The sequence below is a fragment of the Lepeophtheirus salmonis genome, chromosome 6 (genome assembly GCF_016086655.4).
Source record: "Lepeophtheirus salmonis chromosome 6, UVic_Lsal_1.4, whole genome shotgun sequence".
NCBI lineage: Eukaryota > Metazoa > Arthropoda > Copepoda > Siphonostomatoida > Caligidae > Lepeophtheirus > Lepeophtheirus salmonis.
In genome coordinates, this window is record NC_052136.2 from 34,692,750 (window position 1) to 34,711,597 (window position 18,848).

The 18,848-nt window shown below is 28.0% G+C and overlaps 1 long non-coding RNA gene across 1 annotated transcript in view; it reads left to right on the top strand.

Moving 5' to 3' along the window:
• The first annotated feature begins 1,489 nt into the window (after positions 1-1,489).
• LOC139905760 (uncharacterized) overlaps positions 1,490-18,848 on the top strand; it is a 120,743-nt gene continuing 103,384 nt past the window's right edge. Inside the window, exons 1-2 of the long non-coding RNA XR_011780799.1 lie at positions 1,490-2,210; positions 2,265-2,484. This is a non-coding gene — a long non-coding RNA (uncharacterized lncRNA). The remainder of the gene's footprint in view (positions 2,211-2,264; positions 2,485-18,848) is intronic.

The window sequence follows — 18,848 nt, forward strand, 5'->3', positions numbered from 1 at the left end:
AATTGTTTCAATATTAAGAATATACAAAATTCTAAATCATTTTATTTTCAAAACTTTTAATAGTCGAAGAATAATTTATGGAAGAAAATCTTGTACTTTTTGTTTCGATTTTTGAAATGATGCCTGACATCATATATTCCATATCTTTTTAATTCAGTCTTTTGAAATTACATTGTTATTTACTTCAAGAGCCGAAAATATCATTTAATTATCGATCATCTATTTTTGAAGTAATTATTTATTTTACTGATTATTTTGACATTTGATATTCATTTTGAATAAATTATTTGGGTATATGTTCATAGTTAGAGTTGTAGAAAATAAGACCTACTGGAATGCTAAAAAAAATCTTAAATATTACGTAATAACCCTGAGAATTTGAATAATGTTGAGGTGAATATCAGCTCAGCGGTCATGACGTTTTGTTAAATTAGTTGCAAGCAGGATTAAGAGGAAGTGAATAAACTGAAATGCCACTCAATGATATCTAAAAATGAATTACTTTGATGTCAATTATCAATTCTACTCGGGGTCCAAAAAAACTTATATTTTTATTCCCACAAAAATCTACAATGTCGCGCTTCATCTTTCATGAGCATAATCAACCAAAGTTACTTTATACTTACATGTTATCTCTTTCAAAATTAAAAGACACTGGTAGCATCTTGGGAAAATAAAGTTTTACTATGTAACGACGTAGCTCAATGCACAACTTCCTCAGGAGTTTTTTTGTTTTTTTCTTGAACTCAATTAGCATTGGTTTGCGTCTCAGTCGTTCCTAAATAAGGAAATATACTCAATATATATATATGAATTTGAAAGACAATTCCTATGTCATATGGAGTAAATGTAGTTAGATAATATTTATTTATACTTAACCACTGCAACTTAAAGAAAGATCCTAATTTATTTTATTAATCAACAGAAAATATGTATATTCATATAAAATACGAGTTGAAATATAGAACAATAATACTTATATACTATAAAAGCGGCTCTACATATTCTAGTTAATATTATCATTGGAAGTGATTCTATTAAGACCACAATCTGAATTTTGGATATGTTAGAAAACAAAGACCGAGACATGTTCTACCAAAATTAAAACAAAATCATTATTATTACTTGGCAGGGTTGCCATTTTGAAGGCTGCTCCAGAGCCCCAAACTTTTATTTTTAATTAAAATAAGATTATAATTAATAGTTTGTGTTCTTTTGCATCTTTTGACGAATTTTTTTGTTAAAATCAAGCCTCTACGAACGGAATTAGGGTTTTTAAACAACACAGGTCCAACATATTAGGCCTAACTTTCAACCTAGAACAGCCTAGGTGAGTCACAGAACCCTAATATTTCACACACTCTCTTATTTTACATATATAAAAAAGCCAGCTCATCAAAATCAGTGATGGTCATGCCGTGAGGGTGTGTACACTTGACGTGGAAGGACCAAATAAAACCCTTTGATGATCTTATTGAATAAATATATTAATTTTAAACATAATCATTGCGTCACTTTTGGATAATAATGCTATCTATGACGTCAAATAAAAAAGCTCAATACTAAAACCCATTATCATTCACGTCATAAAATGCATTATGAATGAATGCATTTCCACCGTGGAGACTCATAGTTGTTGATATTTTTACAACATAGAACTAACAAATTATAAGTAAAGTCTCATTAAATTTCATCATATGATTGTAAATGAATTAAAAATATTTCACATATGAATTGTACATTACTTCAATTTAATTAAAATATCCCTGTTTATCTAACATAAAATAGTATATACCAAAAATCATTTTCAAATATTTAGATTTGTACAAGAAATGTTGTTAGAAGAGATAATTGTAGAAAAATTATTGTTATTTCCGTTGTAAGAGTTAACTTAATGTCTAGGATAAAAATAACGATTGCATAACGATGTAATAACATATTTGTTACTACTTTTTGAGGTCTAATACATAATAAAGGCAAGCAATAGATGGATATATTTTTAATAGACAGTAAAGTGCAAGTATTTGAGTTTGATTGTCCTATTTTGACATGCAATAGTTTACTATCAATGAAAAAAAGTTTTTTATTTTGATAAAAATTGGCATTTATTTTATGCCCAACATCCACAATTCTGACGTCACATAAAAACGCTCTGTTTCTATATATATGTCAATGGTATGCGGATCATGGAGAAGGAACCATTAGAACAGGTTATTGTTTTTTTTTTTTTGTTTTAATAAACTTCATTTTTCTTTGTTTCCTAGAGACAACAACTAACCAACTGATGTTTGATAAATTTGTGGAGAGACTCCACGCAGATATGTATGCAGCTAAGAACTTGTTGACACTCCTTATTATTGTAAGTGTGAACGACTTGCAAATATTGTTTAATATGTTAACACTGGCGAAGTCAAAATTACATCATACATCATCCACTCATTAAAGCCTAACTTCCTATCGTACATATACATTGTGAATATTGAGGTAAGGCTGAATCCTAAACTCTGTTCCTAAAAGCTTTAGTTCCATTATGTGAAGCTTAAAATTTCAAATATGTATATAATTGTGAAAAAATTTAATAGAAAAGTATTTAAAATCTAACTCTAAAATAGTGCTTGTAATGTTGAGGTTTTTTTATCCTAATGCAACATTTAAAAAACAAACATATTAAGCACTTTTGTATTTTTCTTGTTGCCAACTCTTAGTCATTGATAAAATTACAAGTTCAATGTATAATAATAATTCATAAATATATGTAATTAATAACTGAGTATGGAATAACACGAGTTATTAAAAAAGATCCTTGATTTTTATAAATTAATTTTCTTAAAAACGCCAATGTAATATCATTTTTGAGTTCGTAATACATGGAGTCAGCTGCTTTAAATCTTACAAAAGACCAATTATGAAAACAACCAACAAGTATTAATAGGGATGCATCAACATAAAGATCATCTTAAACAAAAATAAAAAAAAAGTAGAAAATCCCTCCTTATTTTTTTAACCTTATAGTTAAAAAAACCCAAATATTTCAAAGACATATTTGAGTCAATTAGACACTTATGATTCAAATTTACGAATTAAAATACCTATCTAAGAAGGTAAACGATAGTTAATAACATTTGTTTGATTTAAGATATAGATATTGGCCTTGATATGACTCTTTTAAATACAATATATCAATTTTTCGGTGTTTTATATGGATGATTAACTTTTATCTACCCTAAGTACAATTTGCATTGCTGATACAGGGTTAGTAAAAATAAATTGTTGATAGAAACTGTTAATATTTATAAAAAAAAATACAAATATAGCCAACATTCATATTGAAAAAATTCATTTTAACTTGTTTTGTGTTGACAGGCCACATATCACAAATACAATGCACTCTGCCGATGAAGTAAACATTAACATTATTTGAAAATATCTTCATTGTCCTATTGTAATAATTGGTCGTTATTTGAGGGAAAATTATATTTATTTTTAACTAATGTAACTTAATCTAAGATATATATATCGAAATAAAAATATCAGAGGCATTCAAAAACTCAAAAATGTGATTCTTATAGTTTGCGTCGCTTTTTTAAAAATTAAAATGGCTTTGTGCTGTAATTAATTATTAATATATTTAATTAGGATAAGTTCATTAGATCCATACACATTAGAAAGTACCAAAAAAAATGAAAATCGTAGGCATCATCGTTGCTAATGGCATTTAAAAATATGAAGAACTGTAAAGGGGCTTTCATGTTCATCTGAGCCAGCAAATTACACAAGTTTTATACAAAAAATGATATTTATAATTTTAAATGAAGTACTTGGTATGAGGATAATGTAAAAAGTGAAATATTCCATGGATGATAGATATTTTTTTAATAAAAAAAAACTAAAATATGAGTATTTTTGTGGTCCACTATATATTTTAAATGCCAGCAGTTATAAATACATAATAATCAAGTAATTTTAATAGATCAGAATAAAATAATAATAACACTAAATAGTGTGTAATTAAGTAATGCATTTTAGACCCAAAACAATTTGTACAATTTGCTTATGTACAAGTTAGAACTTGTACATAAGATATATAGATAGTTACAAATATTAATTCCACTGAAATGCCCTGTTACACCATTGTGCTATTTATTTATGGTCAATTTAATGCAATTCATTTGGAACTAATTCGAATATTGTATTTTTAATAATAGATATGAATAAATAAATATAGATGATTTATTGAGAAATTAGCACAGTGATATTTCTTTTTTTTTCTACGTCTCAACTTTTATTAAGGAACTCTTATTGGTTAGTAAATTATCCTCTATCGTAAAATTTAATCAACTTCTCGTTGACAATATTTTGATTTCCAAAAGAGAAGAATGGACGCATAAAGGTCATATTTCCACAAATCCGATTATTAAATTAAACAATTGTCCTCTTTCCCACCCACAAGTTCAGGTTTAACATCTGTTCCAGAGTGTACATGGACTTTTTATATATTTAATGAAATGCCCTCTCATATTTGAGATAAATTGCAAATTCTAAAAATTGCCTTAAAATGAAAATAAAATTCAACTGAGATATGTGTCCGCAATTTATAGACTATTATCGATTTACAAGAAACCAGAAGCTCTGGATAGAAGTCAGATTGAATATGAATTGTCTATTTTAATTGATTAAGCAATTTTAGATATACAAAATACTTTATTTCGGCATTTTAGTAGTTATGTTCTTTTATATATCTATGTGTTGGTAATTTATAATAATTTTTTGGTTGTTTGTTTTTTAAAGTAATTATGTTCCTGTTACTTTTATATGTTTACTTTGAAGATTATAAGCCCGGCTAAGAAAAAAAAATCAAGATTGATTAATTTTGAAATTAATCCTTCCAGAAGGAAAAGTGGAAGTGTTAATGTTTTCAAATATAAAATTGAAAGATGTAGTAAAAAAAAGAAATAACAATTTATTTAAAAAAAGATATTTATTAGTATTTATTTATTTCTAGTCATATGTTGTTAATTCTATTTGTTGTCGGTTTTGATTTTATTAAAAAAAGTCAAGCTACAAGCCTAATAAAGGTGAACTACAAATGGTTCATTAAATCGAACCTAACTGATGCTCCAGCAAAGGAGGTAAAAAGAGAAAATGTCTACTATAAAAATATGTTGGTCATTCTACTATTTTGGATTTGACTCAGAACACTGAGTACTCAGACTATCGTCAACCCATACACAATTTGTCAAATTTGACGAAGATTTGGGAAAGATGTACTCCAACTAGTCAATTAAAAAGACCTTATCTAAGAACTACCAAACAAGTTCTAGGAGGGACCAGTCTTTAGGATTTTTTTTTGATTACCTTCAGGGACGTCTGCAGGGGGTGGGCAGGAGGGACTCTATCCCCTTCCCAAATTAAGAATATTTTTGTTTGTTACAAGAATTTATTTTGAGAATTTTATGGGAAATTAGGGATAACAAATAAATCTCTTGTGAATAGTTATGGATTTTGAAAAAAAAAGATCGAAAATTCTTATATTTGAAATTTAATTTTAGAAATTTTCTTCGAAAAATTTAATTTTTGTAAGTAGAATTTATTTTGTATAAATATAATTATATAAAAGAAAAACAGTGTTTCAATACAAACATCATTCAACAATATAGTTAAAAAATAATTTTCTTCTAAATACTTAATAATCAAATACAATCCAACTATGAATATAAAGATTTAAATGTTCACACAGACATGCTGTTCTGTTGTTCCTATTTTTTATTTTTTTTGGTCCAATCCAGTCTTAGGACCAGTCCTCTCGATCCTTGGACATTTTCATAAAGATGTCGATGGTTTATTAAGCCAAATAAAATATATGAAATATGCATAAAGAACATTGCGCAAGTCTTGCAAAAAATATTCAAGTTTTCATTTTGATGCAATATATTACGAATACATAATATTTTTTCATTGTTTATTCTATACTATAATGGAATCATTTAAAAGAAGAAAAAATATCACAATGTTGTCATTAATAATCAATTTTACTTTTTTTAAGGACCAAAAAGTAGGATTAGACTTAACTGGAATGGACTTGATTCGACTGCGGTCATCAGTCCTCAATAATGACCAAGACAACACTATCCATAAAAGGTTTATAAGAATATAAAAACCGACAAAGATATGTAGAACAAAAAATTTCCTGAGGGGTATGAGGCATGAAAAAGGATCATTACAAATAAGAATGATAAAACAAAACATATGACCATATTACAACAAATATTACGCACACAAACTTAAAATTTGAAATGGATTTTGTACTGTCTGATGATAAAACAAAAGGTTTTGAAATATCGGGCAGAGATTGATGGATAAAATTTCATTCAATTTACAGCAAAATTCAAATTTATTCTTTAGATTCGTGGAATCCTAATGGAAACAAAGAATATCTTGATACTTCTGAAATCATTATTCCTGGAAAACCATATGGTTAGATAAGTTTTTCTATAGTTAGTTTATGTGCAATATAAACTTTGAAAATACTGATTATCATATCAAAATTCATGGATCATAATTCTTTAATATTGTTTAGATGAAAAGAGGTATGACGACTAACATTGTAGCTTTCAATACATTTGATTGTTTTTTTGTTTGTTTTTTTCAAATTCAATTTTGAAAATATATAAACAATCCATAGAGTGGGAGATTAAAAAAATGCATTGAATTTTTGTACAATTTTCCACAGTCATTGCATGGCTTAAAAAATCGAATGATTTCATTTGAGATCTGTACCTGGAAAGTGCATTTCTGCCTATTTTCCGTTCTCTTTCCAAAGGAAAGATGATGAGATGCAATACAGAATTCTATTTGATAGAAAATGTGTTATTTTGCATTTTTATCTATCTATATAATGAATAAGTACATAAATATATCAAATTTCACATGCTTTTAAGAAAGGTATATAATTTTGTGAATATTTTTAATTTTTATAATTAATAAGCAAGAATGTTCGAAATATTTATGAGCTCAAAACAAACCCATGGAAGTTGTGAACAATGCAGCCTTTTTATTTGTTAGGAACTGGAATGCTAATCTAACGAATGTAAGCTTATATACATTTTTAGTCAAAACTAGGGAAGACAAGGAGTAATTGCCACATTTTTTTACTTTTGGTCTTAATTTTTACGTCCGCCAATGAATTTGAATTATGTTTGCATCCCGGATTGTCGGTTAGTTCCTTTGTCTGTTTTTAAGCAAGATTATAATAAAAGTTACCGACCAATTTTCGGAATTTTTTTTACAAAAATTTAATATATTTTTCCTACAAAAATGTACTATCTAGTAAATACATTTGAAAAATCCGGTATTTATAACAGTTATAAGTAATTAAAAACATACAATCTAGTCACTCTATGATGTCAATTATGATAGTAAATTTTGAATCTCTTCCTTCAATATTGAAAAATATATCAACCTTTCACCTCTTTTTTTTAGTGTGTGACAAATTCATTTACACACCTTAACAATATTTAATGACATACATAGAACATTAAAAATATTTGTTCGCAAATATGAAAAACAATTCTACATCTTGTTAAATACTTGTGCATTCTACTTATATTTAAAAACGCCTTCAATTCAAATTCATGCATTATCGTACATAATAGTCGTTTATCATTTCCCGCGTAATCATCTTTGTGCGAAATCTAAGTATATCGTTTTACCTCGAGACAACAATTAGGACCTTCCTACACCATGACTCATAAAACTTTGTAACAGCCAATAGGATCGTTGCTATTAGGATATTTAAACAAAGCAAGTATGGACCCACACACACTCAACACTCAGCTGATTAGAAGGGATCTTGAGAAACAAAATACATTATTAGTGACGAAAATCTAGTGTTTTTGGCTATCTTACGATAAAACAGAAGAATTGCTTAAACATTTTAAAACATCTTTAACTATAAATACTATTTATGCTTAGTTTACCCAATTAATTATTAAGAATCCGGTTTATACGACGTCGTGTGTGTTTCTTTATATAAACAAAATACCGAAAAATGTTTTATATATATAGTAGATTCTAAATTTCTTCAATGTGGTTGTACCTTCCATTTTTTTCTGATTCCCTTCAAATATTGAATGTTGGAATTTTATCTTGTGCCTAAAATATAATTTTATGCCTATTGTGTGTGTGTATGTTTTCTCATCAAATTAATGGTTTTAATTTTTATCAAAATAAGTAATTGCCAATTTTTTTTTTAATTCTGATCCAACCCCGACAAAAAATAACCTATTCTAATATTGATAAACAAGTTAATTTATGATGGAGATGGGGATGTATATTAGTGAAATACACAACGACCAAAATTCTATCCATGCATCACTGTATATAATATACGCAATTCTTTTCTAGAACACTTAATTATACTAAAAATATTTAAATATGGGATTTTCCATGGAGTATCAGAGTCGGAATTTTTATAATTTAAATTGTGAATTTAAAAAATAAGTTTGTTGACCTTTTGAAAAAATTAAAAATATTTTCTGTCAGAAAAATTACTCTCTAAAAAAAGGTCATTGAAAGAATAAACTAAAAAAACATATTTTTTTTTAAATAAAGGCACATCCTGAAGTGAAGTTGAAATGAGACTATATTTTTTTCGGCTTGATTTGTTTGTTTGTAAGCAGGATTACGGGGAGAAGTTACAAACCGATTTTGATAAAATTTAGTAAAAAGATTTCATATGTTAATTGTAAAAGTCCTTAAAAATTTGTGAGAGGTCAATATAATTTTTTGTCGGTTTGTAAGCAGAATTACAGGAAAAGTTACAGACAGATTTTGGTTAAAAGTTAGAGACTATTCAATTTTAAAAGGTCAAACTCACACAAAACGTTAAAAACGCATAATCGACAATAACTTTTGTTCAAATTGAGACACATCATTCAAATTAGTGTCTTTTGCAAGTATAATATAGGTACTTGGGCGTACGTTTGCACTCTACTGGGTGCCAATCGAATTTACTTATTTGTTTATTGACAACTTTGTACGTATGCACCACTTTGCCAGATATTGATATTTTTTTAGTCCGCTCACGCACTAATAAATGCATGATTTCCAAGAAATTTACCGTAGGTTTGAAATCCCGGGAGTTAAAGTACATACACATTATTGTTATTATTAAGGCAAATTATAGTCATGCATCTTTGTTTGTAGTTATTGTTGTATATGCTGTCTATGCAAAGCAACACTAATTTGATTACAAATTAGGTTATATCTTGCGCATACAAAACTTTTGATTCTTTTTTATTTGTTTGTTTTTTCCATTAATACAAAGATTAGTTAAAGTATCTATGTAGTTTTATCCATTCTCATATAATGTAAATGTTACAGTCTGCATTAAATGCAAAAACAATTAAGGATGATCTTGATTGCATTTATAAACGGCATTACAATATATATATATATATATGTATATAGACATGGCTTGCATGTAATATCAATGATGTTGAAAAAGTTGTTATGGACTGATGATGCACTCTCATTTTTGATGTTTTATTAAGAAGAATAAAATTTCTCCATACCGCAGATGAACTAGAGCATTTAGAAGAAATTACTCGTTGGAAAATGAAACACTGATTACTTATGCTTCAAATTAATATCTTTGGCGTAAAAACAATTGAAAATCCAAATTTTTATTCGTTCTCGAACCAAACCTTTGCAAAATGTCCGTTTTTTAACCTTAAGAAATGTTTTCTCGTTAATTGGTCAGATAGAGTTGTACTGCTTAAGTATATGTAAGTAAATATTATAGTATTACATGTACTCTATCTGGCCTAGGATTTGTCTTCAAGTCCAAATACATTAAGTATATTTCCTTACCTAGGAAAGACCAATTAACGAACCTTGAGTTCAAGATAATAACTTTTTCTGAGTGCGTTGTCCATGGAGCTACGTTGTTCCATACTTTTTCTCAGAATTGGATAATTGGAGATCAAATATAAATACAATTTGGAATTATTGTAATTATGTAAAGTTTTAGAAAAAAAGACCTAATTTTTATGTGGATTACTGATATTTTTCGCAATCAAAATTTGTCTCAAATCTATAAAAAGGGTAAAATACTCAAAAAATTAAAATCAAAAGTTCTAGAAAAAAATAGTTGTAGATTCGTATTCAGCTCTTAAACAAGGTAAGTACAAATGTGGAATTGAAAATATATTATTTTTCGTTAACTTGATCAATTGGTGGCTTATTCATCCTCCGTTCAAGACATGGGATGTTACCCAAGAGACTGATCTAGCCATGTATAATCTTGTGTGTATCATATCTTTTCCAATGTCAAAGTGTCAGTGTGGAGCACTTAATCCATGATTTTAGTTGTATAAAGTATTACTTGCAGGTATGCTAGTCATGCAATCAGGAGTGTCACTTTGATGGTTTCACAAATATGATAAAATATTTGACAAAGTTTGTACGTATATAGGTATAAAAAGGATTGTCAAATAATGCCAAAAATTGACGTACATACTTAGTAGGATTGATCGGTATATCAGTACTATTTAACTAACAAATTACTACCTTACTTAACACCCTTTTAGTACTAAACCTTTTTATTACACCGTTAGTGAACTGGGTATAAAAGAAACCCCCAAAATAGACAACATTTAATTACATTTGATTGAGTACTATAATTACATCATTCAACTTTTCTACAGTTTATTTATTATTTCATCCATTTTAGACACGTAAGCATCTATTAAAAATATAAAAATACGTATATTTTTTTAAAACAGAAAGAAAAAAAATCTTAGGTTGAATTCCAACAAAATATAATTTGTTATTATGAAAGTAAAACGTTAAATTTTTGTTTTTAGTAGTAATATTTCTATGAAATATTAATTAGTTTTTGCAAATGTTTAGAATCAACTTAAAAATTTAACGTTTTACTTTCATAATAATAAATCATATCTTGTTAGAATCCAAAACTATATTCTATTTCATAATAAGATTTTTTTTTCTTTCTGTTTTAAAAAAATATAGGTAATTTTATATTTTTAATAGTTTTTAATAAGTTTTGATGAGGTATTGAAAGTAATATTAAATAACAGCTCCAATATTATATTTTCATCGTCCAGCAAAAAAGAAAACAAGAAATCGTTATGAAAAACAAAGGGAAAAGGGTCTGATTGCAATATTGAAATGTTGAAATGCATGCGTAATTACATCAGTAAAACCACATTTAGAACTAAGCTAAAGATCAAGTAAGTCATATTGAAAAAAGAAGAAGTCAAATGCACATATATAATAAAAAGTATTGAATGCAAATTTAGGCAAAGCTTAGAAATTTGCTTACGTCGCCTAAGCTCAGCTCGTCATTTAAAAAAAGAAGGAACACATTTTTATTTTTTGTTTAGATCTGTAAAGCCTAAGGATTTGTTAGTGAGTCAGTTTTTTTTTGTTTTAGCAACTTGAATAATATTTTTTTATTGTTTAAGATTATATTTCGAGGTATCTGTGGGATATTGGGTCTCTAAACACCTCAGCAAAGTACTCGCTTAAAGATTTAAATGGATGTAACAAAAGGTTTTTTTTAAAAACAACTCATTTTCTAAGAAGGGTAAAGGTTATTCTTTGATTTTGCTGAATAGCCTTTCATACAAAGTTAATTGCGTGTTCTAACTAGATTAAATAAATAAGATTTATTACAAATATCCATTACATTTGTGCAATATCTTGAAGTACGATATCTCAGTAATTGATATAAAAGTTTTATTTGATAATGAACTCACGTTATCTCGGTATTGGATTTTTTTTTTTTTTTGCTTTCCTTTGAAGGGAATCCTGCAAGATCTAACATGTTAGCATTAAATGATAAATATTCCTCCTGTGAATAATGGCAACATGGACAAAACACTTCATTTGTCGTTATCTATTATATTATATAAGAAATTGAGTCTGCTGTGTAATAATGGCAAGAAACTATATACGATGAGCATACAATTAATAAAAGGTGTAAATAGAAAGGAAAAGTAATTAATTTAGATTTAATTATAACATCATACAGAAATCACATAGTGGAAAATAGAGAGTAGTTAAAGTCACTGTAATGCGATAATGAAAGTGGATGCTTCACATCACAACGAGTCAAAATTAAAATAATTAAAGAATTTTTACCTACGACCTGTTTGTAATATGTCACCACAAAAGAGGGGAATGTTTAACTTTCACATTTAAAATTGTTCCAAATTATAAAATTGGTTTACGGAGTTACCTTCACCTAACAGTCGCAATTCATTTTCTCTTGAAATGTGTCTTTTATTACAAATTTAACTATATTTACATCACTCAAAGAAGCAATAAATATCGGTTCAGAACAACATGGTAGATCATGCAGAATTCCTTTTAACCCCATAACGCCTAATATGATAATTTGCCGCTTAAAAATTAGAATTGTTGTCCACTTGTAAAATCAAAAATGTATCATTGCTTTTGAAAATAAGTCAAAATCGAAGGTTGGTGAGTTTTGAGTTTGTAATTACTTAAAGTTACTGACTATCTGTTCAAACTAATATTAGTCAAAATAAATGCCACTTTTGTGAAGATGCAATAAATTTGCAACACAAATTGGTCGTAAATAAGAAAAGTACATACTTTTATGTTGATCGGTACATTGGTTATATATTTTTGAGTGATAAATATGTACAAGTACCGTAGTTCATGAGATCTCTTTTGGTCAATCCAATCTCAAGTTCTTGCCTTGGTCTTGACCCCTTCAAAGATTGGATGTCTAAACAGTAAGTTCAATGAAACGAAATTAAATTTTTCAAGCCTATTTTTAAAACATTGTCTTGCCATGGTTTTGAATACTTAAAATCTTTGTTTAGTCATGGTAGGGGATTCTTCACAACATCACTGATACGTACCTAGTCGGGATGTGATGATACAATATCAAACCAAATTTTGGTACGGTATTCCTTTTTATAAAATATGTAACTAATACAGTAAAATCAGGATATAGGAAATTCGGATATAACAAATGACCAAATAATTGCCAGCCTTCAAACATAGATGGCGCTATTTATTGGACTAAGTGTGACGCTACGTTTGTTACTTTCAAAACAATGGATTTTTTTGAGCCAGTGACGTTCTCATTAATCAATTTTTATATGGTTGATTAATACCTATTTGCAGTTGCAAATTTTTAACCCAAAAAACTTTGAACTGCTCAAATAGAAGAGGACAAGGCTTATCTATCAAATATGATATAATTGGTGATATAAGCTTAACGGAGAAATTGAATGCGAGACAAATTATATTTTTTAACGTTATAATTTTGATTGTGGAACGAATTATGTGCATAATTATGTAGGTTTTTAATTAGAAATCATATGATATACATCTCTGAATATAATAGAAGGTGGTTGTTAAATCCTATATATGCAAAAATTGAAGATATTCAATGTATAATAAGGAATATACAAAGAGAAGAATTTTATAAATTCTAGACCAGTTACACTAGACGAGATCGTTATAATATTTTTCAACCTAACAAATTCGTTTCTTTAAAAATTTTCATAAAAAAATTGGTTCTTGATCGGTCTCATATATAATTCGGTATTGACCAATATTATAGTTGAATGATCAATAACATCAAATGTGATATATATGATAGCTTATAAATTAAATAAAAGTTAAATAAAAGTTTAATTAAAAAACTTAACATTTTTTGTGAAATTGACAAATTCGGAACCTTTGGTGTATATCAATACTATGGGGCATAAATTGTAAATTTATTGTATTTACGTAGAAAATTAAATACATATTATAGAATTTAATTTTAGGAAGCGAATAAGAGAGTTTTTATAACTTTTATATATATTATTTGGTTGTAACTACATCATATCCTCCAATTTCTTTGGTTTTGCTTCTTTTTTTTTTTTTTGTGCCATCAATTTATTTTAGTTAAAAAAAACACGTTATCTTAAAAATAGCTAATAAAAAAATAAAATATTTTATTTGTATTCATCTTATTTATGTTAAAATTCTAACTCAAATGATTTACTATACGCTTTAATTATGTAGTAGGTAAATTTATATTGTGAAACTTCTTTGCATACAGCATTTTTTGTTGTTTCTGTCCATTTGATGTAATTATAATCAAACCTGTGCCCCCTTTTGACTCTCTTGGAAATGTAACATATAATTGACGATATGCAAATACTGATTTTGGTTTAATATAAAACATTTTATTCAAATGTTCGACCTTGAGATTTATTTATTGTCATGGCCATCGATAGTTTGTCATGTTCCTTCTTCAGCCATAATGAAAATTAAAAATACATGCTCAGGTTAACTCGCTCATAATTGTTTTTGTTTTTCTTTCATTTGTATTTAATATATCGTTCTCCCTTTTTCTGTATGTAGAATAATTTGGTTTTTTGGTTCATTTTCGAATCCACAACCTATACCTTCAAAAAAAACATTGAGACTGGGGTATTCCATCTTGTTTTATGAAGAAAAAAAAAATATTTGTGAAAAAATCAAAGTTGCCTTCAGAGACCAAGAATCTGGTCTGATGAGAATTCAACATTACTTGCGTAACTTAAAACTATGAACAACTTTTAATTTATGTCTAAAGTTTGTATCTATCTCTGTTTTTGAAATAAATGAGTTTTTAGAATTGTTATTCTAAGCGGGACGTTCATCACGCACACATTAATTATTTTAATGGTCTGTATGATTGTCCATTCGACGTTTTGCAGGTTATATCTTTTGTTCTATGAACGACTGAATATGTTTGCTGGGTTTTGAACTTGCTCCTTTAATCATGTAACATTTTTATTACTTTTATTTTTTTAGAGAAGAGAGTGCCAAAATCTTTGCAGTCTACAAAAATTTTCGTCCAAGTTTGTTTAGAAAAAATCACTTAGGCCCGAACCCCTGAAAAAAAATTCAGGCTTGGACTGAGTCTCAACACTAATAATTACCTATATATAAAATACACGTGGGAGTCAAATGATCCAAAAAGACTCTAGTTTAAATTACTATGTCGTAAATATACAATTCTTTAGAAGACGAACACACTTTCTATTATTTAAAATCCCTTTTAAGACATAACTCTTTTCGTTTAAATATAATAATAATAAAAAACTAAAAAAATTAATGAGTTTTACCCAAAAAATATATATAAATATAGTGAAAAGGGATCTTATAATAAAGGCTCTAAGGTAAAAGAAAAGACGAATCCTCAAAGATTGACATACATACATTGAACATTGTATTTCGGGCTATATGATGTCTCATATATATTTCAATATTCCATAAACAGATTTTGTTTTTGAGTATCGACGAATGAAGGACAAAATATCCACGTATTTGTATTGTCTATACGTACGTATATAAAGAGTGGCCCACGAAACTTTTTTTTTTGATATCACTATAAAAAAAAGACAAATGGATATTTTTCAATAATTTTTTTTTATTTGAAAGCCTCAGCATTTCGGTTAATGATGAAACGCCACTTTATTCATATGGCCGCCATAACTGGCCTTAGTGTAGCCCATTCTGTCGACCCAATTTTTCAATACATTTTCGATTGTGTGAGCTTCTATAGCGGCAATGGTGACTCCAATTTCGTGTTTCAAATCGTCGTGTAACATTTATCCTTTACGGTTCTCCCCAAAAAATCGTCTAACAGAGTCAAATCGCAGCTATGAGGTGGCCAGTTTACGTTGCTGTTTTGGCTTATGATGTGATTGTCGAAGTTGGCTGTGTGGCACGTAGCGCCATCTTGTTGGAACCAAATGTCGTCGATGTCTTCCTTTTCCATTTGGGGAAACAAAAAATCTTCCAACATAACCCAATAAATCAATATTCAAAACGTAAATATTTATTCATAAATAGATATAAAACCCTACAATGCATTGCATAAACGTCGTTGGAATAGGGAGTCGTGAAACTATTCCGATACTTAAAAAAAACCGATTATTGCCCACATCTATTTCGACACCCCCGTTAGTTTCTTACAAGTAAAGAAAAACTAAATACTTGACTTCTTTTTTAAAATCAATTTATAATATATTTCAAAGTACTTTAATAAAAAACAATGGTATTGAAATATATAATCAAATATCAACTCATTTTATAATTGAAAGATCATTCAAAAAATTTATTTGTGGAAGATGCATATAATTATTTTCTGAAAATAAAAAATAAAAAGATTTTTTTAGCAAGAGAAAAATAATCAATTTTTTCGTCAATTGTGTTACTCAGTAGAACATTAATGTAACCAATCACGTTTCGTCATTGTTGAGTATTTCTTACTTTAGCCCCCTTTATGCATGATACAACAATGCTGACGTCATGTTAGAAAATTATCAATTATCTAGATTGGTCATATTAATTTACTACAATATACACAGTAGATCCAAAAAGGGTCAATTAATTTTAAGTTGGATTGAGTTGTTTTATCATAGTATTAATTTCAGGAAGGAAAGTATAATAAGTAATGAAGTCGTATACTGTGTTAACAGGTATACACCTATAGATAGGTTATAATTAAATATCGATCTATCTTTTACATTAGTTATTGCTGATTAGAAGTTCAATAACGCCAAATTATAATTTGAAAAAGTTGAGATATGGACAGTTTTAAATCTTACACTATAAAATAAAAAATAAGCTGTAACTCTTGATTAAAGGAAAGTTAGATATAAATTTTCAATTGGGATGATTAATACAGCATTATTATTATATACAGTTAAATTTCAATATAAAAAATTGAATATAATCAATATACACTTACATATAGTTAACGTTCTCTCATATACTACATAAAATACTTTACATAGAAGAAACATGAAGTAAAAAATCCGCATAAAGTCAACTTTTTCTCCTTTTTTTTGTTATGAACTTCTACAGAATACATGAGAAGGATGAATTTCCCTCAGAGCTTACATTTTATTTTCTGTATATTACTTTTTAACTTCATTTCACATTGCTTTTCAATCGATACTCGTATATTTATCAGGAGTGTCCCCTGAAAAATACTTTCACAGAAAGATAACATAAAAATCGATAAAAAATAGATTCTAATCAAAAACTGGTTTCCAGGAAATGAATATTTTAAAATGATTTATTTAAGTACGTAGCGAAAAATTGTAAAATTATACTTATATATTTGGATATAAGAAAAATACGAGCAACGTCTACGTTTCATTTGAAAAATTGTCGTTTCTTGTATAGTTATTTGACTGTTTTTCACTAACTTTCTCAAATAGAGATGTACTGATTAATCATTAACTAATTCATAAGGGACCATTTATTTGATTAATCGGTAATCTGTAAATGCTGCTAATTTCGCTTTATTGACGGACTTTTCTATTTTTGTTTTTACTTGCCGAAATATAAATGGAAATTTTTTGTCAGAAAAATATCTCCTAATAGGAATTTGGTAATTAAGAGCCATTTAAACCTTAGTCTATGAAATCCTTCATATTCTGCAATAAAATATGGCTATAGATCAACCACAATCATTTCTCCAATCAAGTAAACGATATATTTTGTACTAACAACAATTCATATCCCATATCTAATTACAAGTATCTTCCTCATCCGACCGCTAGAAAGTAACTAATTGAGATACTAATTATGTGCAGTGATGCTAATTGGTTAATTTTTCTTTATCTCGCCGGGTTTTTTTGAGTTGGCATATTGAAGAATAAATTTTCTTTTCCTAAACTACTAACAATATTATTTAAGTCATTTTGAGAAAATGACTTTTTTTTCTGCTACTTACAAGCTATTTTTAATATATACGAAACTGCATGAAACATTACAGTATGCTCATAAAAGACGGATGGTAACCATGAGGATTTGTTATGGAGTTATAATTATATGTCCGTCCTGGACTCAGGGTAGAATTGAAGATCGACATCGGAGTAATTCTTGCTTATGTCTTTGTTTATTTCCTTTGCCTTTTCTCCTTCGTCACAGCTGCTAGCAGCTAATATGATGAATCGTTCAGCAGTTAAACGGATCGCTTTCCAAAACATTCTTCAAAGTTGTCTAGGTTACCGTTTTGATATTTGGTTTCTTTATTTTATTATGCCTAAAAATGCTTCAAATTAGCATCAGTGGTAATCAGTATTGTTTTAAATGTATTTAGTATTTACTAGAAAATTAAATATATATAGGTTTCTTTTATAACCAAAATGCTACAATAGAGTAATAAAAAACATAGAAACCCCAAACAAATATTCAAGACCCAATTGTATTTAAAATGCTAATATAATTTCTTAAAATATTTATACCGCCACCGTCAAGTCTGGAGATGAATGCTTTCATGGAGTAGATCCAGAATTAATTTTCACGATCACTGCATTATGATATGTTTGTCATTGAAAGTTCGTGCGAAAAAATATTTTCAGCTGACTGAGTCTCCGAAGCGTTCCCTTGCCAGCTCTCTAAGAGTTGAGTAAACAGGTGTTAAAATTGGGCACTCGCACAGTAGGTATGAAGCTGTTTCTCTTCCTGAATTGAAGAAATAGCAATTAGGGTTACCTGATAGGTATCCTGATACCTCTAATGTTCCTGTCACTACTCGATACGCGAACCATTTCTGATTAAAAATATAAGCTTATTAACCCTTTGTTATGAAAAATAGGATCTGTATCTGTTATTTTAAAATAAATTTCAGATATACTCTCTATTAATCGCTCCCTCTTCAAATGTTCTTTGACTCATCTTACCTTTCTCTTTTTGACTTGAATTAATTATTTTTCTTTTAAATAGTTTTACTTATTGATCACCATGACCTTTTTTTAGAAAGTATATAATTTTTTTCCCAACGGCCTTTA